We start from the raw sequence: 27,628 nt of genomic DNA on the forward strand, positions 1-27,628 counted from the left end.
TACAAATAAACACAGTTGGATTGACCTAGAGTATCTGAGCTCTTGGTATGCTGAAAATGTTTGTTCTTAGGATGTTTGTGCAGTCTGGAGAGCTCTGTACCTTAAACCCGATTCGCAGAGGGCTGTGAGCATGTTTAAGCTGTGAAAAGTAAAATATCAACCCGAGGAACCTGTGCTTTTAGGACTTGTTCTGTGAGATTGAGTAAGTTGAGCAAACTACTAAGAGGCTGCTGGATGGAAAGTTAATATATTAACCTGTGTGAACACTCTAGGTAGGTGCACATCCTAGTCTGGTGCCTTTTTCTATCTGTGTGTCTCCCTGCACTTATCTGTTGGCTTAAACTGTCTGGTTCAGCTTTTCTAGGATAAAATTTTAGCTTTCCAACAGGAGAAATGTTTGTTTGATGTTACTACTGGTTTTGTCAGTGCATCTTTTATGAGCATCTGAGCTGATGTGGTGCAGCAGTGTCTGAAGGAGATGTTCTGAATCCCCTGGCCAGAGCCTGAGCTGATCACCTGGAGACCAGCACAGAGCTCCTTGGCTCTTGTGCCTGGTTTGGGAGCTGTTCTGGGTGACTGAGGAGGAGGAGACAGGGGAAGGTGAGTGGCTTGGCTTTGTTTATGGGGTGGGGAGGCAGTGGGGGCACCCTGTTCTCCTAAATTCAATTTCCTGCTCAAGGTCACCTCAGCCCAGCAGTGCTGCTTTAGGAACCTGGATTGTTCATGGAAGGAGCTTGTAAATACCCCAGCCAGGAGGAGCTTCAGCAGCCCAGCAGTGCAGGGGCAGAGGAAGCAAGGCCCAGCCTGGAGGAGGAGGAAGAGGTGGGTTAGCCCAGGGCAGTGGTTACCTCAGCCACTCTCATGGTTTGATGCTCTTAACAGAGCCCTTCTCTTTCCCTGCTTTCAGCTGTGCCCTCTTGCCTCCTCCCACACACCAGCTGTGGTGCTGAGCCAATGGATTGACCAGCTGATCCTGCTAACTTGGCAGAAAGTTGGTCTTTTATCTCAACCTTTTCTTCATAGGCTTAGAAAAGTGTTCAGAAGGGGAGTTTGACCATCCTTGAAGGCAGGGAGCCACTGGATCATCAGAGCTCTCCCTTGGGATGGTGCTCTTGGCCATAACAGATATTTTCTTGTTCAGGGTTGAGTTGTCTCGCAAGTTTCATTGTCCTGCAGGTATCCTTTAGGCCTGGAGGGTGGAATTCAAAGTACTCTCAGACCCTGACATGCACAGAGTGAGGCTTGGAAACAGCAGTAAAACTTGTCCCAGCCCCACAGTGTTCAGCTTTGTATTGGGGTTTTCTTCAGAAATCCAGTTTCCCAGCCTTTATCTGACCCATAAAGACATATTTGAGTGAAAGTTTCTGCTCATGAGTTCTCTCTTGCCCTTTTCTTGTGCTGTGGTCTTACCACAGTGCTTTTGCCATCACTGCAACCCTGAGTAAGGCTATGGTGTGTCTTTCCTGCTGTGCTTTCTGAGAAGGGCTCAATTCACTGAGGGTTACATGGGCAGCTTCTGAAATATTTTGGATACCGGCTCCCTGGAGCTTTCCAGCAAATTGGCTCAGAAGCCCCTTCCTGCAGTACTTGAAGGTGCAGGTGCTCCTTGTTATGGACCTGACAAGCGGCATTCCTGCCTTCCCTCCTCATTCCTGCCTTCCCTCCTCATTCCTGCCTTCCCTCCTCATTCCTGCCTTCCCTCCTCATTCCTGCCTTCCCTCCTCATTCCTGCCCTCCCTCCTCGGGGGTGAAAAAGTGCTTACGGAGAGGTTTCAGTTTACTCTGGTGCAGTTACAGGTGACACAAGTGCTGGACGTGTCGGTGCTGAATTCACTCGGGCTCTTCATTTTTTTTTTTTTTTTTAAACTAGATTGTCTATTTCAACTTCAGAAAAGTGAAGTGTGTTCCTTAAGGGTGGGGATTAGCATTTGGTAATTTTGATGAGGGTTTCTAGTAGGAGATACTGATCATTTTATATCAGTTCCAAGGGCTAGGGATTGATCTTTGGATGAGCTTGAGTAAGAAGAGGCTGGGTGATAGTTTGAACCATCAGTTTTCCACTGGAATGCTGAATTACGACAGGTAATGTGAAAGTCTCGTGCCACTGTCGCAACTTGTGGTGTAGGGGCTCTCTGAGCTGGGGTGGCACTGCTTGATTCTTCCCTCCTGTGCAAGTTTGGCCCCCAAATGGACTCTTTCATGCTCATTGGGAAACACATCTCTTCCCAGAGCTTCCATGAGTCCCTGAAAGGATTTCCTTGCATGTGTGGCTTTTTTGGGACTTCTCAGTTTCAGGGGAGAAGGAACTGAGATTCCTGTCTCTAGTGCAGGATGCTGTTCAGATTCTCCTTTAATCAGGATGGGAATAGTTGCTGGGTTTTTCCAACAGGCCTTCTGTGCCTCTCCCATAAACTTTTTTTCTAAAGCAGCTCTTCAGTGCTGATCTCTAGCTGGGAATTTCTAGGAAAAAGCTTCATCAAGTTGCTGGAATAATGTGCAGAAGTGTCAAGGTGTGATCCGTTACCTTTGTATTGTGGCTCTTGGGATTCCTACAGGAAGGGCTTATACAGGTGTGGGCATCCAGGTGGGTAGTAAGAGACATATTTGAGGTTGTAGTGATTCCCTGTTCATGTCCCTTAGGCTTTCTGGTTAGGTCTTGACCTCTGTGAGGCCTCTGTGCTGTGAGAGCTGATTCCTGCATAACAGACCATGCATGGTGTTTCCCCACCCCAAAGGAAATATTTCTAGTGGAATTTTTATGATAGTGCCTGGGGCCTGAATTAGGGGATAAAAGGTGGTTATTCTAAAACCTTCTCTGAGTTCAACTTCACAGGATCCTCTTGGAAAGCTACACAAGATCAGTGTAGCTGTGTCTCTCTTTCTCTAAAAAAATCAGACTTCTGCCTCTGCAGATGCAGGTAAAGACTGTCCTGGAGATGAGGTTGGGACTGTACTGGTTCAAAGAATCTTCCTCTAGTATTTTTCCTAAAATTCAAAACTCCCTTTGCCTATGTTCTCCCAAAACTCCTTGGCATCTTTCCTTTCTCTTGCATGCTGTACAGTAGCACGTGCTTTAAGACATGTTGGAAAGTATCATTTCAGTAGTATTGGCATCAGCTGAACTTAATGGGTGCAAACAGCTTGTATTATTGATTCATTTCATTAATTCTCACATTGAGTTCATTAAAGGCTTCTGCTGTGTGGTGTTTGTGCACAGAATAGCTGTAGCATGGGGTGTGTAAGTGGTCCTGCAAGTTTTGGAGTGCAATCACAACACATACCTTCCATCCTGTGTGGAATAAAGCATCAGGAATAGGGCAGTCAGCCTTATTTTAATGAGTGTCCAGGTCAGATCAGGTGTTTTTCAGGCTGGGCACTAATGTTTTTGCTGGTGGCAGTAATACAGAATGATTGGACTAACTTTGTCACGTAATCTAACACAGAGGTCTGTGCCATGGCACCTTACATGTTTGTATGGTATCAGTTCAGTTATCTGGAGTGAACTTTTTGGCCAAAATGTGAAACTTTGTCTTCCCTGCACAGGGAATTTTGTGTTTGCAGTGGTGTTTGTGAAGCCAGTGCTTTATGTTTATCCATATGCCAGCAGCCTTGTGCTGGTTGCTCTTTCAGGAAAGACTTCATCACATCTTAGAATATAATTTTGTTTGTGTATCAGGGGTCAGCCTTTAGGGAGGTGAGAAACTTGAACCTCTGAGAATAAGAATTGTTAAGGATAAATACAAATCTCCTTCAGAAATGTCCAGAGAGAGCTAAAGCAACATGTTAAATGCAAAACTCATGAACACTTGGCACTAAACTGTAAAAAAAGTATAATGGGGCTTTGTAGCCTCATGAAAACTTTGCAGTGGAATCTAACATGAAAAAGGGCTTCGCTTGCTACTGGCAATGCTGTAAAATTGTATATTGTGGAACTAAAGCCTTGAGAAGGCAGCGGTGCTCCCCTGTGCTGTAAAGGTGCTAAGCCGGGATAAAAGTTGTGTGCAGTTCTGTGTGCTGAACGCGGCACAGGGAAGTACTCTGTGATTACCATGGCTAATTCGGCCGTGAGAAGGTTTGCTCAAAGCCTTGATTGGAGGTGGATGAGCTCCTGCAGTCTAGAAGCACTGCACAACCTGTGATGTGGCTCAGTCACCACCTTCCCCTCAAACCACTGTCCCAGCGCTGGTACCGCTGCACTGCACGCCCATTATTCCTGGAAACTGGAATCCTGACCCTTGTCTTCCTCCTGTGCTGCTCCACCAAAGCTCCTCCTGGTCGTTAGGTCAAGTGGGAATGGTGCAAGTGCACCAATAACCACCTCCTGCTTCCCCTGCCCCAGCAGCAGCGGTCGGAGCCGGGACCTGCCGGGACAGGTAGGGCCGTGCATCCCTCACTGGCGCCAGGGTGACTGGACGTGGCTGTGTGAGCTCAGCCTGGGCTGGCAGTCGGCTGTGCCTGGCCCGTGAGTATCCCAGGGGAGGGGGGTCGTGGTGCTGTCCTGCCGTCACAGGAAGAAGCTGTTTCCTGCAGACCTCTGCGCTGCATCCTGGCGCTGTGCGCTTTGCTCCGGCGTGACCCAGCTCAGCAGCCTCCAGCCTTTTTCTCTTCCCTGGATTGAGGGCTCCTAAAGCTTCCCCTGGAGGTGCATAACTTTGTATAGGGAACTTAATCCTGCCGACTCCAGGTAAGCCTTTTTGCACTTTTTATGGATTTCTTACAGTCTGTTCACACGCTGGTTCAAACCCTTTGGCTTGATATGATGCTTCAGGAGATGCAGCTTTGAGGCAGCTTCTCCCCCACACCACAAGGAAAGGCAGGGAACAGAGGAGGCAGTGGGATTTAGGGTTTGATTTTTCCTGAAGTGAAGGTGAAATCGAGGTACTGCAGATAGGGGCAGTTCTGAAGGCACACCTTGGCCACACGTACCTGTGTTTTTATGATGAGGTGGTCAGCTCCAGATTCTGCTGGAAAAGCAGTCCACCACCAGCAGGAGGGAGAATGTGGAGAGCAAGGCTGGGCGCAGAGCTCTGCCCAGTGAGTGTCTTTTGGACTGGTGTAGTGTGTGGCGTGGTCACTCCAGCTGGGAGCCCAGTGAAAAGCTTCACGTGCTGAAGTCCTCGTTTCTGGTCATATATGGGAATTGAGGCTGGCTAAGCTGACTCCCTAGGCAAGTGTTCAGGGTGAGATTCTTCTTTAAGCAGTGACTAAGATGATTCGCAGTGAATTCTGTGCAGCTGACTCTAAGCCCTGTTTGGGACCAGCCGTCGTAGGCTGTGCCAACTGGAAAAGGTCAGCTGGAGCTTGGAGCTGCCTGGGCACACGGTGAGGTGTCTGGTTTGGAGCGAGGAAGAGCCACCCTCAGCTCCAGTAGCACATGGCTCAGCTCTGCAGCCTGAACCGATCCAGGATCAGACACCTTTCATTTCCTAGTGTCACTGTTTGTTCTCGTTCAAGACAGACACAGGCATGTACAGAAACTTGTAAAATGTGGGTCCACATCTCAAAGGAGCAGTAAAGCTCTCTGCTCCCCTCTGGGAGTGGAGGAAGAGTCTTGATGGGAAACTTGATGTAAATCTACTGTAAGGCTTTTGAGAATCAGCTGAAGTAACTGAAGTGGCCAGTATCTTCCTGCTTGGGCTTTGTGGCAGCAGCCAGCTGAACTGATTGGCAAAGCACTTTCAAAGGCAAACAGTTGTCCTATTTACCTCCTCTCCTCAGTGGAGAGGAATTACCTGTGTCAGCAGAGCTGAGAAGTTATTTTTTTCTTCAGGCTTGGTGGGGAGGAGTGTACATTTGTACTCTTCTGGGTGTAACTAGTTAAAGATCCTTCTGGAGCAGAAACACAGCAAAACATTGCAGCTCCCCATCTGGGTGGTGATCCTGAATGGAAGCACAGCCCTGTGGGGAGAATGATGCTACATCAGGAGCTGATGCTGCCAAGCATAATGCTGCAGGTTTTTATCTTAGGCTGGTCTCTTGGACTCAGGTTGTTGATGTGGAGGCTGTTGGTGCAGGAAAGAGGTCTTGCCGTGGCATCTTGTTCCATTTGTGGTTGGCAGGGTTTCGAGCAGTCCCTCGCTTAGAAAAGTCACATGAGAGAAGCATTTCATGTATTTTTAGATGTCTTTTTAAGTGGCTTAGTGGCTGAAAAGCAACCTGCGTCAGGTCACTCGCCTGCTTGCTGCAGTTTGCCCAGAAGTGCTCGAGCAGACTGTTAATGTGGAATAGATCCAGTCGGGAGACTTCTGCTGTAAGGGACTTGTGCTGCCTGCTACCAGGATGCAGCTGGCTGTGGGAGGTGGCCCTCGCTCTCAGTGTGTGCTGCTTGGATGCTGGTTAGGACAATAGTGGGAAATGAATGGGAGAGGTCCAGCTAAAATCAGTTTAATTTCTATTTCTCTCTATCTTTGGAATTGTTTGGGTTTTCCTTGGTGTCCTTGTGCAGTGCTGTTGCAAGGACAGCAGGGTCCAAGCTTGGTGTGCTCAGCTTCTCAGTTGTTTTGAGCTGGTGCTGCTGTAAGGGAAGAAGAGGTCCTGCCTTTACCTTGTGCTGGTGCAAGGGGAAAGAGAAGTGGTCTTGCAGACCCTGCATCCAGCCAGGAAGCTGAGCCAGATGCAAACTGGTCACTTGTTCCTCTTGCTGTGTTCCTTTAACGTGTGTCAGTTCACACATCCACTTCTCTGTGCAGCTGTAACACCTGTACCAGCACAAAGGGAAGAGAGGAGTGGGATGGGAGAGGTGGAAATGCTTCCTTGGGAAGTAACACCAGCTTAAAATGACCATGAAGCTGTCTGTGATGCTGCTGTGGATCTTCAAGCGGGACAGGGAACATCTGGCCAGCGAGGAAGAGTCAAGGAAGAAGGTTCAGCCATTCCTTTCTCTACAGAATGTTGAGTTTCCAAGTCTTTGTCAACGTGGAGGAATGAGTGCTGCTCACGGGCTCCATGTTGCATGATCCCTTGAGATCTTTGTAGGCTACTGAATAGGAGGAAAAGTGCCTCAGTGTAGGAAGGAAGCATGATGCACTGCATTAGAGGGTGGAAGTATGATCCAACATCCTGGGTTGCACATACAGGTGACACTGTGGCGTGTCAGTTGTTTGGTGACTGAGCTGCCGTATCGGTGCCTACCGGGTAAGAAGAAGAAAATTTTTTTTCCAGGAGTCCTGCCCTTTCAGAATAAGCTGAAAGAATGTGAAACGATGGCAGGTGAGGAGAGCAGGGGACTTGAGAGAAGCCTCCTCCGAAAGCTGCAGCATTTATGTACCAGCTAACACAAAATATTCATGTAAATAAGACAAGCTGTGATTTTTACCTTGAAGCATCTGGTGAGGTCACCCTTCAGTGGCAGTGTGTAGGCAGGTGGGACAAGAGGGCTGGAAAGCTGCAGATCGCTCTCCTTGTTCTCTGAAATGGTTTTGACCATAAATGATGGAAGTCTAACAAGAGGGCGAGGCAGCCAGACAATGTAAAACCTGGGAAAGGTGCATTGTTTTTTCCTCGTATATTTAGTAGGTTGCTTAATAATGGGAAGGAGTAGCTGGGGAGGAGATGATGGCTTTCCCATCTTTTGAAGTCTTTGACTCAAGGCGAGGTGCAAAATTGACTTTAATGAAGCGGTGGAAACTTCAGGGACCTGTGTAACAGATCCCATTGGCCTTTAAGATGATGTGGGCATGGTAAAAGACATAATCTGAAGTAAAAATGTAGAGCTTTTTGATGTGACCAACTAAACCAGTATTTAGCAAGCAAATTAGTTTTTCTTGTCCCTGTCACTTAAAATGAGTGTGGCTGTGTTAAGAGCTCTTCTGAGATGTCTCTGCGTCTCACCCAAAGCCCCAAATCGCTGCTGAATTTATGCCTCCTCAATTTGAGCCCAGCTTTATGGAGATGAATTCTAATGGCAACTGCGGAGCTGGTGCTGGAGGGTCGTAGGGTGGGTATGGCTGGTGCAGGTGGTCTCTGGGGGTCCCAGAAGCAGTGCCTTACCTTGTGCTGTCTGCAGCGGGTTGGACCCGGTGTGTGCTCCTGGGCAGCAGCAGATGGACGGCTCCATGTGCCCCTGGCACCACTGCCTTGTAGGGAGATGTGCTGGCTGTTTCTGGGAAGGCTCCTGGGGCCGGTGGCTCCTGCGAGCCTGGCCTTTTCCCTGGGTGCCTTTTAGTGCCTGTATAAATACCAGCAGGCTTCAGATGCATTGCAGATTCTCCTCTGGCCCTTTTTTAAGCCTAAGTCATAAATAGGTTGGTGCTTGCTTGTGGGTCCAGAGGAGCTGTCATTAGAAATGATGTAATGATTAAACTCAGTGTCGTGATGGCTTTCCTGCTGTGCTGCTCTCTTGTTTTTCTGTTCTTTTCAGGCCTGAGCATTACAGGTGCCAGGTGAGATACATTTAGGCCCTGGAAAAAAGTTAATTTAGCAGAACTTGCTATGAAGTGATGTTTCTTATGGTGAGCCAGACCAGCCACAGTCTCTCTGCTCCTTTTGATGCAGACTGTGCTTGCTCTGCTTCCCGGGGAGCCCGTCCCAGCTGCAGCAGCACAGCTTTGCACTAGATTTTACAGTTAGTGTAATTTTAAAAGTATCCAGCCAAGAAAGAGCACAAGATGTAATTCCAGTGACGTTTGTGGATTTTGTTTTTTTTATTTGGGTTTGTTTTTTCTCCAGAAGGACAGTAGTTTCTATTAAAGGGAATTGGCAGTGCCTGGCCTTTAGCCCTGGGCGGGAGATGAGCTTTGAGGGTTCATCCCTTCGCTGCTGGGCCAAGGTGGTTTTCTGAACTCTTCAAACAGTGCAGAGCTCAAATCAAGACAATCCTTGCACAGCTGATATTTTTGCAGTTAACCTGTGAAGCTTTTGTGTATGAAGCAGAGGTCCTGGGAAGGTATGAGAAACAAGCTATTTTTACTCCATCACAAACAGGGCTTGGCATGTTTATTTTAGACTCTGGAGCTGCTCAGGACAGTGTGGGGTTTTTTATAGGCGTCTACTGTTACTGTCAGATTAAAAAATCAACTTGAACTCTGGAAAACACAGGAAAATAGGGTGTCCCGGTGTACTTGGCTCCAGTGAGGCTCTGAGGAAGCTGTAGGGAGGAGTTGGTGGCATTGCCTGTGTCATGCAGAATGGCAGTCTCGGGGTCTCCTGCATGTCAGAGAAGTCTCTTCTGAGCCACCAGCTGTCCGTGGACTACGTGCCCTTCTGTTGCATCAACTGCTCTACAGAGGAACGGTTTCCTTGCTGGTGTCCTGAATGGATCTTCAAAAAGTCCACAGCTGAATAACTTGAGGAGCTCTGGGAGGCGAGGGCAGAGCTTGGCCATGGGGCGAGTGATGCTGCAGCAGGTCGTTTGTGCCTCCCACTCCACAGAAGGTTTGAGTTGCTGGGTTGCCAGCATAGCTTTGAATAATTTTTTTTGCTGCTGACAAGTTCACCAGGCAGCAGGAGGGGAAATTAATGAGACCAGCTCATTTTCTTCCTGTCACTGGAGTCTGAAGGGGGAAGGATTTAGGTCAGTCCTGCTCAAAGAGTGGGAAGATGCATGGAAGGCCCCATCCTTCCTGGCCAGCTCTTTGCTCTCGCTGACGTGGTATGGTTGAGGAGTGTCCCTTTAATTGCAGGTGTGCTTTACACAGGCAGTTCCAACTTCTAAGCTCTTTATCCCAGATTATTATTAGAAGTTATTAAAAGTGCAGCCAGTGGTGTGTTCACGCCGTGGTGGTGGCATGCAGAGTTTTCAGTGGTGGGTTGGCGTTGTGCAGACGTGTAACACAAGCCCAGATTGCCTCTGCCCACGCAGGCTTAACCTCTCCACCAAGGAGCCTGGTCAGCATCCAGCCCCAACCCCCGGGCCAGGGGATCCTACTGAGCCCCAGGCTGATCCAGCCCCTTTGGGGTGCAGGCTGGAGCCACAGCTGATTATGAAGCAACACTACCGAGAAGCTCGTTGAGTTATTGACTGTTTAATTGATTTGCTAATAAACAGCACTGGTACTAATTTCCAGTTAGAGCATTTTGCACACTTAGGATTCTAAAGCTTGTAATTATTACTGCTAAATCTGACAAATGGCACCACCGCTGAATGGCAAATCTGTTACCCTTCCTCCCGTGCCACTTCATGGTAGGGTGCAAGTCTGCCCTGGTTTGCCCTCTCACAGCAAGTCTTTTGGACACGGACCAGGGGGAGAGTCCAGTGGGTTGTCCTGGGGAGTTCAGTCTGTATATTGGGGTCATGGCTGTCCCTAACTGCCCCTGCTGCTACCAGAAGGTTCACTCCCCTTTTTTCTTTATATTGCACCTTATTCTCTATTTTTTTCTCTGTTTCAAAACCCATCTCTTCTTTGCTCCTGTCCCTCCCTTTCTCTGCCCAGACTCCCAGGTGGCAGCCCCGTATTACTTTGTGCTCATGGCTTTCGACTCTGCTATATCCATACCCAAATCTGGCATTCCTGGTACACAGGCAGTCTCAGCCTTAGCTGACTGTACCACTGCTATGGTCACTTCAGTACAGGTGGCCTCACAAGTCCCCTCACCCAAACCCTCCCCTACAATTGCATGGTGTGTGTTGGGTACACGACCAGACAAAAATCCCTAAGACAGATCACTCTACTTTAGCCTCGATTCCTCTGCCCGTGTCCAATTAAGCAGTTTCTCGGGTGCAGTCTGCATACCACTGCAAGAAATTAACATTTTTCACAATTTTTAGGTTTACCCGGCATCCTTACCCTGGAGCTGCTGGAACTGCTGCCGTGGCTCCCTGTGGAGGTCCCAGCTCCACCAGGACCTCCTGCTCACAGCTGTCCCTGAAGAATTTATAGCCTAAGCTGTAAAGGATGGAAAAGGAGATAGAGGGGTCATGTAGCCCCGTTCCTGCTGAACAGTCACGTTCCTGCTGAACAGTCACGGAGCTCCTGTAAGCTGATTTAGCTGATAGCGGTGAGGAACGCTGGCAGGCAGGTACCTGCCCCAGGTACCCGACCCTGCAGGCATGTCTTCACTGATGGAGATGACTGCAGTACCTCAGGGTGATGAGCAGGAGGGTTTTGTGGTGAGGACTGGGCTTTCAGCTTGGTTGTTATCTGTTTGGTTGACTTAAGTCTGGCTTTCATAAATAAGTAAGGCAGCCAGGCTCGGAGTGTCTGGTCTGTTCTCCAAACAAAACACATGCTTGGCCACAGTGGTGTGTGTTTTGGATTAAGCAGGCCTGAATTTATTTGTGAATATTAATATTTGTGTACTGTAAAGCAGCAGTGGAAATCTGTGCTCTGAAGGTTAAGCTGTGTTCTGTGGGTATCTGGTGCTCAAAGATCTGTATCCCTGATGGGATGGAAGCTGGGGGTGCAGGATCAGCCCCTCATCAACCATACCCTGCTGTTTGCTAATGCTTTGGACCTTCCAAAAGCACAACTGCTGTGTCTGGGTTTTCCCTTTTGCAAGAGGGCTGGATATCCCCATGCATGCAGCGTGTTTGGGTTGAAGTGTGTGGGTAAACACCTGTTTGCAGGTAGGATAACCCAGGTCAGGACACAGGATGATCCATTTTCTCTGGGCATGCTGCTTTGCCATGTCTGTAGAGGAGCAGGGCCTTTGGGGAGCTCTGGCATGCCTGCAGTGTAGTTGGCTTGTTACGTGCAGTGCTTGTGTCCTGGCAGCCCTGAGCTCTGCTCAGACAGAGCTCCCAGAAATCGCTGCCAGTGGTACGTACTGTGGCTTTGTCAATGACAAAAATACCTAGTTCTTGAGAGAGTTACTTTGCATGCAGTTACTGGTGTATTTTCTTTTGATTATTGGCCTGTAAAAGAGGGGGAAAAAAACCCCATAGATTTAAAAATAAACCCATTGTTGTTGGGTTGTGTGTTAATCCACAGGGCTCGATGTATCACTAGAGACCTGATGTTATAATACAGAATAAATGTGTTTGTAGGAAAGCATCTGAAAAAAACCCCATGCCCTAGGTAACACGGCACAGTTTTAAAAATCAGCAGCAATTTTGGCTGGAAGCCTGCAGGTCTGAAATGGGAAGCATTGCACTGCACTTGAGTAATATAATAAATTTTGATACAAAGTGACTTAAAATACTTATTTATAGAAAATATACTCAGGGACTGGAATGCAAGTACACTAACACTTAAAATATTCCTGGAAGAGTTGTGTGGCTGGTTGGTTTTTGGTTTTTTTGTGGTTTTTTTTTTTTTCCAGACTATTTTCAGCTCTTCCAAACGTATCCATAGGTGTTTTGGACAGCTTTTTCCTGGCATGCTGCACCCCTGAGCTGCTGCTGGCAGACTGGGAGAACCAGCATTCCAAGAGGGCTCTGTGCTGAGTCCCTCCCCTCCACCACAGGAAACCTGCTGCTCTTGCCTGGCAGTCCCAGAGCAGGATGCTGGGGAGGGCTGTGATCCCCTTCCCCACCTGGCCTGGATCCCTTACCCCAGGACAGGTGCAGCTGTGCATTTACCCTTTGTTGCCAGAGGAATTCAGCCCTTCTGCCAAATGCCTCCTCCTTCTTTTCCTGGGATGATCCAGCCTGTCCCATTGTGAAACAGCCCCTTCCAGGGTCCTCACTGCCAAGGGGCTCTCCTCCCATGGCTCAGGGTGACCACACACACACTTGTCCTCCTCATGCACTCTGAGCAGTTTGCTTTATTTCCTTAGTTTCCCATGTTTGCTGCACTGGCTTCACCCTGGCTTTTCCCATCCTCTTGTTTTTTTCAAAACTGGGAACATGTCAGGTGCATTTTTATCAACAGAATATCCCTAAGGGCAACTCTTAAATAATCCTCTCCAGGAAGAGGAAGCCAGAAGGGTTGGGGAGAGTGTCTATAACCACCTTATCGCTTGCAGCCTTGAGACCTGGCAGGGGTTGAAATCGATGTGTGTGTTGCTCCTGCAGAATAAACAGCCTTGGGAGGACTTTGGCAAGCGGAGCTGGAGCTGTCTTTCCAAGGCCCTGGTATAGTTTGCTTTCTGGGACAAAGACTACTTAGACATCTGGATTGCATTGGGGATTTTAGGGGAAAGATAAATTATTAGTTTGCTGTGAATGGAGAATGACTCTGATTGCTTTGCGAGCGTGCTTTCACCAGCTCGCTGCTGCACGGGCTGAATCCACGTTCTCTTGCTTCAGAAAGAGAAACAGCAACTGTGGAGCTGTTTGCCATGTCCTGGGAAAAGAGGGGGGCTGAGCAGACCTTTCCTGACCTTCTGGTGTGCTGAGAAAACATGCTCATTTTATGGGCAGTTAATTTATAGAAAGTTCCTGTTTAAATTTCCTCTAAAGGCCGTAAAACTGGAGGACAGCTGCACGCATTAGCTGGCTAATCAAACACTGCTCACCCCTGGCTTGCCCTCCCCTTCCCCTCACCACCACTAACTTTGGACTCCCTCCTAAGACTGAGTGTGGCAGCTTTGGGAGATACCCTCAGAAACTGTCTGGGAAGCTGCTCTGCAAAGGTGTGGCTGATGCTCCCGGGGTTTGGGGTGTCCTTGCTGAGCCACAGGGCTGGGCTCCTCCTCAGGAGTGTCCGGGATCAGTCAGATTTTGTATTGTGTTCTCCAAAGGCTCTGCTGTGCTCTCTGCCCTAAGGGGTGGTGCTGCCTGCCATGGAAATAACCACCCTGAGCTGAAAATAAAAACCTGCTTCGCATTTTGCTTCTCTTCCCAGGCACGGGGAAAACTGTGTTTGTTTCCTGCTGCCTCCTCCCTCCTTTCCCCAAAGACTGCAAATAAGTAAAACCTCATAGATTTGTTTGCAGTTGTGTGTGAGTTCATCTTTTGGTGAAAGGAAATCACTTTAGGTGGGTGCTGGGGCACCCGAGCTCCAGAAGCCTGGCTTTGCCTTGGCTCCCTGCAGCAACCAGCCTGGTAGGATTTCAGTACGGGTATGCACTCTAATAAATTTGATCCTAATAGCTAATTTTGATCTAGTTTGACAGAGGGGTTGGGAACCTAGACAGTGAACTCCTGAGAGCTCCTCAAAGCTGCTTTTTCCTCTTCTGGCAACAAGCAGGTTCATGTTCCACCCTCTGCTATAATTGTACTGGTTTGTTTTCCATCACCTTCTCACTATAATGATGAAAAGGAGGAACTTCCAGCCCATGTCCAGGGCTGAAAAACAGAACTAAACTCCTGCTCCTGCCCTCCGAGCAATATCTGCTGTTGCTCTGAACAGCTGTCCTGCCTGCTCTCCCAGCTGCCTGTGCTCGTCAGCTGCGGGAAAGGCAGCGGAGCTGTCACCCTTTTGGAGAAGCTGCTGTGTTTTCACCCTCACCTCCCTTGTGTTCTAGGGGGTGGTTGACCAGTGCAGAAAATTACTTTGGCTGTAGAGACTTTTCTGGAGCCCCCTACTTTATCTGCCAGGAATTTTAATAGAGGTATGGTGGCAGGAATGAGCAAAGGTGAGCACGTAACACCCATCATAAGTTTCTGAACCTGCAAGGGCTCCTGCAGTAAACCCCTTCAGCAGATTCCCCGATGTGATGCAAGAAAACTGCTGTGCTCAGGGCCTGATATCTCTTAATTTTGTTTAAGCTGGGACCTGTTTCCCTTCCTTTAAATCTCCTCTGCAGCAGTTGGGGAAAAAATGCTGCAGAAAGAAATGCCAGGAATGTGAACAGCAGGTGGGGACTGGCAGATGTACTTATCAATCACGACAGGCTGACGAGTGGTTTATTCCTCTAAAGAGCTACTGTTTGCCTCCGGCTTGGTTTACTCCTGTCCTCTCCAACTCCCTCCAGCCTCTGCCTGGGTTCAAGATAAGAGCAGGGTACTTTTCCCAATTTTCTGAAGCATGGCATGCTCCATGCAGGACTCCCTGCTCCAGGAGGCCAAAAGAAGGGGGAGGGCAGAGGCAGACCCTGTAGATCACCCTGGAAGGGTTGCAGTAGCACACCTCATCAATAAAATGCCACATCTCAGGGATGGGCTCTGGGAAATCTTGCTTCCATGGTGCCCAAACAGAAGGCAGACTCGATTAGTTAATTGAATTTGCTGCACTGTTGCTTTTCAAAACATGACTTCATATCTCCAGAGGAGTCTGGAGTTATTTCTGTGGACAAAACCCTATTGTCAGGTGGTGATACTTTGAGAATATCACGAGTGAAAAGATTGTGTAGCTCTGGATTGCAGAGCTGCACCTGTGGAAAGGGGGAGCAGGATCCTCTGGTCTTCAGGGGGTTCAAAGAGATTCAGCCGAGGTTTGCTGTGACTGCTCCTGGTTTTTTGAGCACCTTGCACTTCATATGGAAATGCCTTTCTGTAGCAGGACAACCCGATTTACATGAAATAACAGGCTGAATGGTGAAAAGGCTTTATCTGTTGATCTCTAAGCAGCTTTCCCGGGTGTGTTGGCAGTGTGTGTTACAGGCAGAGCAAACCTGCCTCAGGAACGACATTATGGATACTTTTCCCTCTAAGCTTTCGCTCTGACTGCTGTGCTTGTGTCGGAATAGTTGTGTTATCCCAGTGCTTCGAATCCACTCCAGTTCTGTGCACTGGTCCTTGCAAAGCCCAGAATAAGATACAGGCTTGTAGGTGATGTAATTAGACCTCTCCTTCGATGGCTTGCAGGGTATTTTGCCTGGCTACTTCAGCTGGTGTGGATAATGTTTGTGTCTGCAGTGCTCCGGGGCACCCATCTCCAGTTCTCAGTGGTTTACCTTAGTAGGGATGCTGCTGATGTAGATAGTTGATATCTTCAAAAAAATTGAAAGCACATCTGCCCCGAGTCCTCTTACCAGTTTTTCTTCAGATTGTTTCTTGATTTTGTGAAAGAGCAGTGGAAGAAAGGAATGTCTTTCCCAAGGAAGGAGCCCAGTGAGCATAAGGGAGCAGACATTGCCCCAGCACAAAATAAAGATCTCGGGAACGTTCCTTTTTGCAGAAGCAAAACGCTCTCTTCAAACCCTGCTTAAAGGACACCCACCTTGGCTAAACGGGGCTTGTGTTTGGAGATGCTGCCTTCGGGTTTTAAAGCGGTTTAGAGTCTGGAGCAAAGGCAGCAGCAGACGGGGAACACGCACGTCCGGGTGCCGTGAGCCCCACAGCACATTCCCAGCGAGTCACCTCCCGGTCGCCGTGATTTGGCCGGAGCTCCCTCTTGCAGGACTTCCCCAAATTAACTCCCGCTTGGAGAGGATTCAGGCTCAAAAACTGTGGCTGCCGGGGCAGTTTTGCGTCCGCGGGGCTGCGTGGAGCAGCGGTGAGTGTTTGGGTGACACCGGTCACACCACCTGCCGCAGAGGCTGCAGTCCAGTTTAACTCCCGAACCCAACTGCTCGCACTGGAATTTCCCATGCCGAATTTCCCAGGCCGTGTCCCTGCCTCGGGCTTAGTTTCGGCTTTTCAGCAAAAGCAGTTCAGCCATTTCCAAGAGTTAAAGGATTTTTAAAAAGCTTTAAGTTGTCAGTATTTAAAAACCAAGCAGCCCCTAACTGCTTGCATTGAGAGGTGCTTGGACAGGCACAAAGGTTGGATGGAAGGCTGGCAGCCCCGGGCTCTGATTGCAAAGGATGTGCCATCTCCTCTCTCCCAGCAAAATGTCCCGTATCTTCTGGATCTTATCGGGTTACAGGCGTCTGAAAGGCTCCCAGTTCACCAGTGCTTTGTAGACTGGTTTTCACAGATCCTGTCCATCCAGGACCTCCTCCACTCCGGGGACGGAGGGGCTGAATCATTGCTGGGGGTAGGAGGGAGGTGCTGCCACTGCTACCTTTGCAGTGCTGGGAGCAGGAATTACTCTCTCCTGGGCTGCTTGCTGACAACCATGGAAGGGTGATGGGCTTGCCTGTCTCAAATGAAGAGAGAACGAGCTGGAGTAGGTACAGAGAAAAAGAGGGAACTGTGGTGCTTGCTGTGACCAGCTCTCAGACAACCTTAATTCTCAGGTATTCTGACATTTTAACTTATTTGCAACCTTGAGGTTTTAGGTGTTGCCTGTGTGACCAAGAGCAGCGTCATACACTGTTGGGAGAGGGGGGGCTGAGGCACAACCTGCAGCAATGAGCAAAGTTCCTGGATGGCATGAGGTCTTGAAGAATAACTGAGGGGCAGTGGGCAGTGTGGCTGCTGCTGCTCTGTAGTGGCAGGCACCATTGTTATCTTTGGAAGCTTTTTTTTCCCCCCATTTTTTCCTGTGGAAGGTGCCTCAGTTCTGTAACCTGGATTTGTTTGCTCTGAACAGTTGGCTGTGGTGATGCTGCGGAGCACAAGAGTGTTGTGCTCCCTGATCACAGAGCTGCTAAGCAAGTGCTTGGTGACTGTAACTAGTAAGCCAGGTTATTTTTGGCGTGGCGTCTCTGCTTTATAAGGGATGGACTGAGCTGCTAAAACCACATTTTTCCACTACCATCCGTTATGAAACTCAGAAAAGGCTCAAGTGCTAATCCAGAGTTGCTCTTTAGAGGTGGACTGTTGTGCAGATCCTGGCTGTGGTGTAGGTGTTTTTTTATTTTTAAATTTTGAGCCTAGTACCTCCAGGGGAGGAAATTGTGGTTGTGACCAGGCTTTGTACCTGGCTCAGCTGAATGACACGTAAGTCCCCTGCCCACACCTAGACCATTCTGCATCCTTGAAATACAATCCAAGATGCACCTCTATCCTGCAGGACTGACCTCAGCTGGTCCCCGAACCTGCAATCTTTTAATATCAGTGAGCCAAGGAAATACTATATAACCATGGAATTAAACAGAAGCAAAGCTTTGGTGCACGTCATTGGGTACCTAATTGCTGTGCTTGCCACCTGGGGATTGGAATTATTCTCCCGCTCTGGAGCCTGAATGGGACATACTGTGATAAGCAGTTTAATTGTTTCCCCACATCTGCAGCAGCTCTGTAAAGAGAAGGAAGGCTGAACACACCTTCAGAGCTTCTTGGTCCCTCTGCAACTCCAAGACTGCCTTTTTCCTGCCATGCTTGAGCATCTCTCTCCATACAGCACTTATGCTCTCCCTAAACTGTTTTATGTTCTCCTGTGCTGTCTGGTAGCAGTGAGCCCTCAGGTTTTTCTGGGAAGTGTTGCAGACTTGTTAGGATATAAGAGCAGCCATGGGAATGTGACTGTGAGCAGCAAGGATAGTCCATTGGATGCTTGTAATGGGATGCCCTCTTAAACTAATTACTGGGATTTGGGCATCGCATTAGTAATGAAGGTCAGTTGAGTGCTGAGCCGAAATCAAAGTGAGAGTGACTGGGGGGGTGGATTCAGAATAAATGCTCAGAGTGAATAAGGACAAATGCATTTGTCTGCTGTTACACGCTCTCGGGAACACTTAGAACTGTTGTGGGTGGCTGCTGGGCTGGGAAGTTGGTGGTTGTCATTTCTTTCCCGAGGTCAGCACAGTCTGTGCCTGGGGCTGGGCTCTGCTCTGCGTGCCCCAAGGCAAAGAGGATGGTTCTATGGGAGCAGAGCTCCAAGTAATGGAAATATGGGCATGGAGACACAAGATTACACAGTTGGAATACGCCTAACCTGGCTAAGAAATGCAGGCATAAAAGGGAGCGTGGCTTTTGGGTATCCAGATCACGTGTGGTGAGCAGGGAGAGATGATGCTTGACTCGGAGAGGCTCAAACTGTTACAAAACCCAGCTGAGTGCCGGTTTAATTTTCCTTGTTGCCTCAGAATGGCATCTGACTCTGTTTTCCTGGGGCATACATTGGAACTCTGATGACTTTGCCCCCATTCTTGGGATTCTTGCAGAAGTAGTCACCCAGTGCTCCACTGTGTTTCTTTGCACTAGGAAAGAAGTTGGTACAGAATCTCTCCCACATTATTCAGTTTTTTGTCTTTTTATAACACAGAGTCATATTTTAATCTGCCCATTCCTGTTGCCAGGGCTGTTGCCATCTTCCATGCTGGAGTGCAGCTGTGAGTCCATGCTGCTGTCCCTTCACAGCCATCTGGGTTGTCACCTAGGAATCTGTGGGACACAGTGTGCTGGGAAGGCAGGGCACAGTCCTTGGTCTGGCAAGTCAGCATAGACGGATGAAGCCTGTGCTTGCACTGTTTGAAATATGCTGTAATTTGCAGGGTTTTTTCCTCATAAACAGGCAGGAATTGCTTCCAATACCTCTGACCTGTACAAGATGGAGAAGGGGAAAATTACTGGATTTCTCTGCTGTGGCTAAACCTCAGGACCATTTTTTGAGGTCTGATACCAGATACCATGCCAGCTAGTTAACTGTTGCAAATGAGTTACAGTAGGCAGGCTCTATGGCTGCTTATGGAACAAAAACATCGGTTTGCCTTGCCTTGTCCTTGCAGTCTCTGCCTCCCCCTGTTCCTGTGATTGCTCTTTACCCAGTTTGTCCTTGGGTCCCAGTTTTAAAATAACTTGTCTGGTGGCAGTTTGATCCTGTTTTTAAGTCCTTTGGACTTTCTTGTTAGTGGAAATTTGGGTTCAGGGAATGGCAGGATGTTTGTGTTGGAATTGCTGCAGGGGGATTGCTTGGAGCAACCCTTGGAACTTCTTTGACATGTGAGGTGGTGTGCTGCTCACAGAGGAGCAGGTTACCCTGCTCAGTATTTAGTCAGTCTGCTGGCTCTGTGCTGTTGGGGTTGTTTCTCTGGCCCTTTTTGGCCGGATCCTCAGTGCATGATTCCTGGTGTAAGGAATGAAGTTGAGCACTGTGACTGTATCCATATGGATGGGGCAGGATGTGAAGTGTTTAAAAAAAGCCCTAAATCCCACTGATACTCATTACAGTGAAGAAGTCTGGTCTCGCCTTGAAATAATTGAACTTGCCTCTTGATTTCTCAATTCCAGAGCAGGGTGGGGAGAAAAGCTGGAGCTATCTCTGCATCAGTGGACCTGTGATAAGCAGCTCCAGTCTTCCCTGCTTCTGGCTGAAGCCATTGAGGCCATGGTCAAAACCAGATGAGGGTTATTTTTTAATTACACACTACAGGTAAACAAGATAATTTAGCTCAAATATAATGCAGTGAAATTAATGCAGCAGGAATGTGATGCAGACTCGGTTAGTGTCTGGTCTTTTGAGGTGCTCATCTTTGCTTTTAAATTTAAATCAGTCTTCCTGCACCAGCGCAGTTGGGAAGCAGATGGACCTGTGAGGCCATGCACTGTCCTTCTGCCTTGGTGAGTGTGTGCTGTTGGAGACCTGATGCTTTTGGATATACTGTGTGAAGGTCAGCTTGGGCCAGAGGTGACTGTGAAGAGCAGACAGTGTGGCTGATGCAGTGCAGCCCTTTGCTCCTGGTCTCCAAGAGGAGGAGACGGAACCTGTAAAAATGTGCACTTGCAGGAAGAGGTTATTCATTTGATGGCTTTTGGTGACTCCTGAATTTCTGCAAGTTTAAGGGAACGTGTTGCCCAGCTGGAAACTGCTGATCTTCAGGGAGTTAATTCCTCCTCCAGAAACTTTCTGTGCTTCTGTGACATGGGAGCAATGCTGCTTCATTTCGCAGCTTTCCCATTTTATAGTTGATGGTTAAAGTTGGAACATTTCTATCTCATTCTGCCAAGAAGTGTTTAGAATAGTTTTCATGAGAAACATTAGAAGTTGGAGGTCCACGGTTGATGTCCTGGCTGCTCTGCATCAATCACTGGGGGGTAAATATATTTAAATGAAGAGCTATGGCAGCTATTGCTAGCTGAGTAATAAATCAGGGCTGAGCAACTCCATAAGGCTGAATCTTAATGCCTTGGCTTGGAGTTGCAGGGTGGGGTGGTGAAGCTGATGGAACAGCGGAATGTTTCTAAACAGAATGTGCCTGCCCTTAGTTACGCTGCCACAAAGAACATAAATACTGCTGCATACGCAACTGGAGTGCTGAAAATGGCTTTTTGTTGGTGCTGCTTCCCTTGGTTCCTGTCTCCGCTTAATGTCAGCTGTTTGGGCTTTGCCTCCCCTTGGTAGCAGCAGCAGGTCCTGTGCCGGGCAGTCAGGTCCCTGGCAGGTGGGGCAGAGATCCAAAGCCTCGCCTTCCGTTCCTGTGCTTGGTGCCTCAACCCTGGCGCTGTGACATCAACCTGTAGGAAATTAGGGTGCTTGAACACTTCTGAGGACCTCCTCGAAGTATTTCATTATCTGAGGAATTTTGTGGAATAACCAGGAGGTGATTAGAAACCCTTGGAATGTGCCTGCGTCTCTGCAAAGCACTCCAGCCAAACAGCATTTTGAGGTGACTCTGGAGTATGAAACCTCCACCAAGACTTTATTCTTTTTAGATTTGGGTTTGGTGCCCACAGCCCTCAGGCTGTGTGTTCCTGGCACTGGAGGATACCCTGCCCAAGCTGCCCACACCCTGGTGCTCCTGCCTCAGTACCATTAAAGCCAGTGCTTGCCTGGTGGCCATGGTGCAGGTGTGTCCTAAGGGTGCCCAAATGCTGTTCTAGTGATGAAAAAACCACGTCAAAACACAGGCAAGGGTCCTGCCACAGATGTAGCCTCGGAAGGGTTTCCTTCAGAACAGGATTTGGAAGTTTGATCAAGTTTGCTAAAAAGTTGATTTGCAGAACTGCTCTGCCCCTCAATGTGTTCTTTGCCCCTCTGGTAGCTTCTGCTTGCTAAATTGACAGAAAGAGCTTTATGCTTTTTTTATTCAAAGCAAAACAAAACAATAACAAAAACAAACAAACAAAATAGACAGGTGGGAGTTTTGGCTAGAAGGGTAGACCAAAGCTCACCTCCCTCCTCTGTGACCCGTTCAACATGTAATGTGCTCCAAAAGCCAAACCATGGCAGAAACTCCAGATTTCCTGCCTTGCTGGACCTGGGAGTTTATCCCTCAGGGTCTTTCTCTTTTTGTGTGGACTCTTTAGTACTTAATAAGACAAGATGTCCCGTGGAACCTTCCTCTCCAATTAGGATATTAGTTGTTTCTCTTCCGTGTGGATTACATGAAGCCTCATAAGGGGTTTTGTTCAGCCTTTAATTCAATTAAGAAATCAAGCAAGAGATGTAAATCTTTTTAGGCTCATTGGTTTCAGTGCTCATGACTATAGCTGTAGAGAACATCTCCTGCACACTACAGCTTAGGGAGGGTGTGTTTTTCCAGGCTGAGATTTCAGGTGCTACTGGAGGCTTGGGGGTGACTTTGTCCTTTTGGAGCATGGGGCAAAGGTTGCAGTCGCCTGTTGGTGATAGTGGCTTGCTTTAAACCTGTTTCTGAAGCAGCAGAAACCTGCTCTTTGATAGAAATCCACTTTCCAGCTCGGTGACTTCTATCAAAGGTCGTTAACGGGTGTGAATTAGCCTTGGAACAGCTGGTGGATGGTGAGTGATACCAGGGGACAGGACACACAGTGGTGACTGTCACGCCAGCTGCTCCTGCACATGTCCTTTGGTGCTTGCTGGGGAACAACCTGCCTGCTCAGGAGGACAAGATCAGGCTCTTGTGCCTTGTAGTCCTCGGGTTTGAAAAGTGACATCTTGCTTCTTGTGTTTGTGTGCCTCCTTGCCTTGTCACCGGGTGCCCCAGCTGCCGGCCCGGTGTCCTCTGTCCTGGCTCTCCCAGGGGGTGGCTTCTGCTGAAATGCTTTTCTGCAACCCCATGGTCTTCACTGCAGAATGAACGACAAACAAATTCAGCACGATACAAAACTTTCCTTACGAGAGAGAAAGTTGGAATCAAAAATCCCTGTTTTATCTTGGTCCCTTGAGTTCTGTTTTTTTCACTAAATCTTGGAAACTTATGGAGCATTTGTATGTGTGTGTGTGTATATATGTACACACATCTGTTATGTTTATCTTCAAAATATGCATTCTTATGGCATTTGTATGGAAGAATATCTTAGTCCCATCTTTTTTTTTCCATAAACTTTTGTCATTTAATTTCCTGTGGATTTTAATACTAGCTTTAGCTTACATTCCCTTAAACATAGACTTAAATATCAGGATTTTTATTTGCTCTCACTCTGTTTCCAGGCAAAACCAGGAGTTATAAGCAGAGTTTTTGGGGGCTTGCTTTGGCTGGAAACCCAAGTGAAGCCAGAGCCAGTTTCCAGTGCGTGCCCTGAGGCAGGCAGACCCTTGCTCTGCCCTGCTGCAGCTGTATATTTAGCCTATATGCCCTTTCCAATAAAAGCCCGGAGAAGATGCCTGGGGAGGAATGCGAGTCATCGTTTCCCTGAATGCCGTCCCTGGGATCAAGTGCTGCTTGAGCCAGAAATGCTGCCTTGGTAACTCTGCCTTCTATAAAATTGTCCTGTCCCACCCCTTTTTTTTTTTTTTTAAACCCACAAGAGGTTTTAACATTCATGTTCACAGCCCCATCAGGTCCTTGAGAAAACGCATTTTGTTTGGATTTGAACCTGATTTGGTTTAGTTTGGCTTCTGGTCCTTTTATTAGAGGAGAGTATGGGCTCTTGTTCCCCATCTCCCTAGTGCCCCACTGCATCCCACTTTGTTCTCTCTCAACTTCCTCCAGGAGGGATCCATTTTATACCTTTGATTCCCATCACTCTTCTGTGCCAGCCTTCCCTTGAGATGGGGCCTGCTCACAGGATACAAGAGGTGTGGGAAGGCACTGCTGAAGGTGTCCCCCTGCTTTGGCTTGTTGGGGGATGTTTATATCCTAATTTTTCCTGGCTGCTGGCAGCAAACAATGGCAGTTCTACCTGGCTGCGATGTTTGTAATTACAGGGGAAAAATGATCTCTGAGGCCTTCTAAATAGTTGGGAAGATAATATCTGAGTTTCCTTTCAACTGAATGCACTTGAAGATACGATCTGAGTTGGCTGTCTGGGAATAACAAAGTGGAGGAAGGGATTGATTGTGGTTGCTGAAACTTTCATCAAAGAGTCAGAAGTGATGCCTGGCCAAAATTTGCAGCTGCCAGTCACTACTGCGGGTCAGGCCCAGCCAGACACTCGAGGCACGGCTTGAGCACAGGACAAATAGCACACACAGGCTGCAAGGGGACACTGGAGCAGGATGGGCAAGAAGGGGGACATCTGGATGGTCTTCCAGCAAATCTGTCAGGTCAGTGTGCAAAATGCATAGTCAAGAGGCACTTGTGGGTACCATACTCACCCCTCTTGCCTCCCCAGGGCTGCAGGAGGCTGGGGAGGGTCCTGCCTCTAGCAGAAGTTTTACTACTTCACTTTGCAGGGTAAGTGTGCTCTGCAGGGAAGAAAAAACACCACTCTGTGTCCAACTGGCAAAAGGATCTGGTGTCCTTTGTGCCTCTGCTGCTGCTCTGCAGTGCCCTTCACGTGTACCTCTGTAGGAGTGCCCCTGGCCAAGGGTTTTTAGGGCTGCTGGGGCTGCTTCCTCCCCTGCACAGCACTTGGTGGAGGGAGGGGTACTGAGATCATGTCCTCAATGCTTACCTCTTCCAGGGCAAGAAGTCTTCCTGGGAGTGGAATCCCCAGCTGGGAAGGGCAGTACGGTAGCCCAGCTTCTGGACAAACAGATGCAATACAGGGGGGAAAAAAAAAAGAGAAATTGTACTTTTTGCATATTTTCTCACTATCTCAGAGCTGCAGTTTTCAAGCAAAAGATCAATAGAAGTTAGCAGAAAGCTTCCTGTCAGCTACAGGAAAGTTAAATATCTCGGTGCTTGCTCTAGCAGAATAAAAGCCACTGCAAGGTGTCTGTGGCTGTGACCACTTCCCTCACAAGCGTCACAAAGCTGCCTGTGGGACTTGAGAGCAACAAGCTGGTGACAGTTCACAGCCGAGTTCCCCATCAGTAGGAGGGTGCTTCTTGTTTCCCTGGCCAGCACGCATTTTTAGCACGGCTGTTTCGAGTTTGTTTGGGTTTGTTTTTTCCCCCTAGATTGTTTTTCAGCGTCAGGGTTTCCTGTTACTGACACCAGATGTGCTGGAGATGAGCAGTGCAGAAACACAAGAAGGGACAAGGCTGAAAAAGGCAGCTCTTTCGTGCGTATGTCCTTTGGGTTGGGTGTCACTTCTGTTGGGCTTTTGGTGTGGTGACAGTACACGGTGGGCACAGCTGTGCTAGAGCCTGTTGAAACGCAGTTTTAGGGTGAAGAATTGAGTACAGCTTGGTTGATGCCTCCTGGGCTGATGGTGTTTTTTGATGGTTGTGGGGGGCAGAGGGTGGAAGGGGCTCCTGGAGCCTCAGGAGCACTGCTCTGGGGCTCCCCAATCAGGCAGGTCTCTCTTGCAGTCTGACCTCTGCTGCTTTGGTTTTGATGCACACGTGGCTATGAGCAGGCAGCTGTGAGTGCAGCATTAAACCAGAAACTTGTACATGAACTTGTCTTTCAGTGAGACATCCAGTCTTGGTGTAAAGGCACCATCCCCACAGATGCCTGGTTAGTGCCATACAGGACTGGATGTCATCACTCTGAGCACTGTGGAGCAGGGAGATAGTTTAAGGAGAATCTTAAAAAAGCGGTAGCTGCTTGCCCTTAGTCTGTGTGTGACCAGTGCATCTCTGTGTAGCTGCTCTGCTGTACATCCCTTTCCATAACTCATCCTGGGCACAGCAGAGTCTGAAGCCTGGGTCATCTGTGAATGGTCATCTGGAAATAACCCCCAGAGCCATTTGCAGCAGTTCCCATAGCCCATAACACAGGCTGTTGGAAGGGCTGCTGCCTTTGTTTCAGGGTACAGCCAGAGCGGGGCAGGCACAAAAACTCTTACTGTTTCCTAAATTTCACGCTCCAGAGTGTTCTTTGTCCATATGGTGTCTCAGGCTAACATGCTCTTGGTCTTGTTGAGACTGTATCTGTGAGTTCATAACTTGGTGGTGGGCTGCTCTGCTCAGACACGCTGCCTCCGAGCTGTTCCTCCCTCCGGACCCCCTTCCCAGGCTCCTTCAGCCCAGCACAGACGTGTGCGGAGTCTCTGCCTGGGCCGCGCTGCCAGGCTGGCACCAGGGGTGCCTGCTGTCGTGTTTTGGACCCAGGAGCACTTACGGCAGAGTGCCATCTTTGTGTACCTGGCCGGGGACACTGGATTTCATCATTCCTGCCGCTCGCTGCCTTGACACGCAGGCACGCGGTAGCTGACGGGACTTGCCCAGAGATCCTCCTGTGGAAACTCGCACAGGAGATCTTCGCAGAGAAAAAAGCTCTGCCCTGCTCTGGAAAGTTGCACTGCCTCTTCTTAGCCAAGTCTGAGTTTGCTTCCTTAGAGAAAGGCCACTTGTTTAGTGCTTCCTTTAATGAGGATATTGGTAAATAAGCAATGAGGTAAGTGGGATTCCTCCTAACTCCTAAATACCTTCTTAACTGGAGTCGAGAACTGCACAGCAGTTACTTGAGCTTTCTGCACGCTGGGGCTCAGTGGCTTTAATATGCTGGTTGTGATTAATTACCACAGCCCAGTGATGTGATTGTGTGCTTGAGCAATTGGATTAGACGCAGCTGGAGGGAGACTTCACTTTCACTGGTTCTTGCCGAAGTAGTGCCGTAATCGGCCACAGAGGAAGAGTGATTTCTAGGGCAGCCACACTGGGATGCTTCCCCTGGCCCTGTGCTCCTGGTTCTGCGGTGGGCAGAAGGAAAGGTGTGTTGGAAGATGTGTGGCTGGGAGTAGCTACTTCGTCCTGCTCTCAGTCCTTCCCTTCAGTCCCGTCTCCTGCCCACACTGTTCAGCATTCCTGGATAATGAAGGTACAGCATGTCGTTACCATGTCAGCAGGCCTTGTAGCTGCACGGAGAAGGAGCAAGCTCCAGCGTTGCCTTGACAAGTCAGCATCATATCAAGTGCAGGATCATATCAACATCACCAAGCAGGCCCAGTTCCATGGCTCTGCAATGGGGGGTTTGGCACTGGAGATCAGGAATCAACCTTGGCACATGCACTGAGCACTAGGACTGAAGCAGATGTTGATACTGACTTTGATGTTTCATCCAATGCTCTGGAGGCTCGAACTTGAGACCAAAAGAGCTCTCCCAGAAGTAGGAGAATAAAGAGAAAGTCAGTTCTTTCAGAAGATCAGATGGAACGAAACATCCTGAAATTCAGGACTAACCTGAACCTTTGTGTTTGTTCTGTGAAACTGGGCAGTGCAGATCCTGCTGGAAGGAGGAGCACGGTGCTGTGTAGAGAAGCTGGGGTGGTCTAGCCTTCCCTTGTAAATGGAAAGTGTTAAGTCAGTCAGCTCTATGGCCTGATGCTTCTCAGAGATCAGCAGAAAAGTGCCTGCAGAATTCCATCTGTGTTTGGGTTTTGGCCCTGTTTTGTGGGAAACTTGTGTGAAGTGTTGAGGTGTTTGCTTCCAGAGAGCTAAAGCTCTGTGCCTGTGGACAGTGGTCCAGAACACAGACTTTTTCCACATACAACTGGGATTATATCTTAAACAAAGTTGTCAGGGTTGTGCCCATGGTAGTGCCACGTGAGATGGTGTGGGCTCCCAAAATTGGCAAAGGCACCAGGCAGGTCCTCAGCCCTTGTTTCAGCTTTGCTGCAGGTAACATTCACTCTGTTCTGCAGCTGCACCCAGACCCACAGTGCTGGTGGCCAGTGGACTTGCAGAGCAGCACTACTGCTTCAGGCAGAGGGGCTCCTATCCCAAAAATAATTCTGCCTTGCAGTAAAAGTCCACATAGATCTCAGCACTGCAGAGCAGTGCCTTGTACAGCTCTACGGATATCTGGAACCACCCTGCCTTTCCTCCTCAGCACACACTGTGAGAGGCTGGCAGTGTTTCAGCTTCTGTCCATTGTGTGGTGAGGTGGAGCTGTGTTGAGATTT

The 27,628-nt window shown here is 48.6% G+C and overlaps 1 protein-coding gene across 3 annotated transcripts in view; it reads left to right on the forward strand.

The window, feature by feature from the left end:
* Positions 1 to 27,628, forward strand: part of DAG1 (dystroglycan 1) — a 49,173-nt gene that overhangs the window by 2,791 nt on the left and 18,754 nt on the right. Inside the window, exon 1 of one of the 3 annotated variants that reach the window (XM_050312743.1) lies at positions 10,067 to 10,912. The exons of the other annotated variants lie outside the window; for them this stretch is intronic. The gene's annotated coding sequence lies outside the window, so the exon portion shown is untranslated. Of the gene's footprint in view, positions 1 to 10,066; positions 10,913 to 27,628 lie in introns of those variants that run through there. 3 annotated transcript variants of the gene reach the window in all.

This window comes from Myiozetetes cayanensis, unplaced genomic scaffold (assembly GCF_022539395.1).
Source record: "Myiozetetes cayanensis isolate MyiCay16 unplaced genomic scaffold, myiCay2020 scf18, whole genome shotgun sequence".
Classification (NCBI taxonomy): domain Eukaryota; kingdom Metazoa; phylum Chordata; class Aves; order Passeriformes; family Tyrannidae; genus Myiozetetes; species Myiozetetes cayanensis.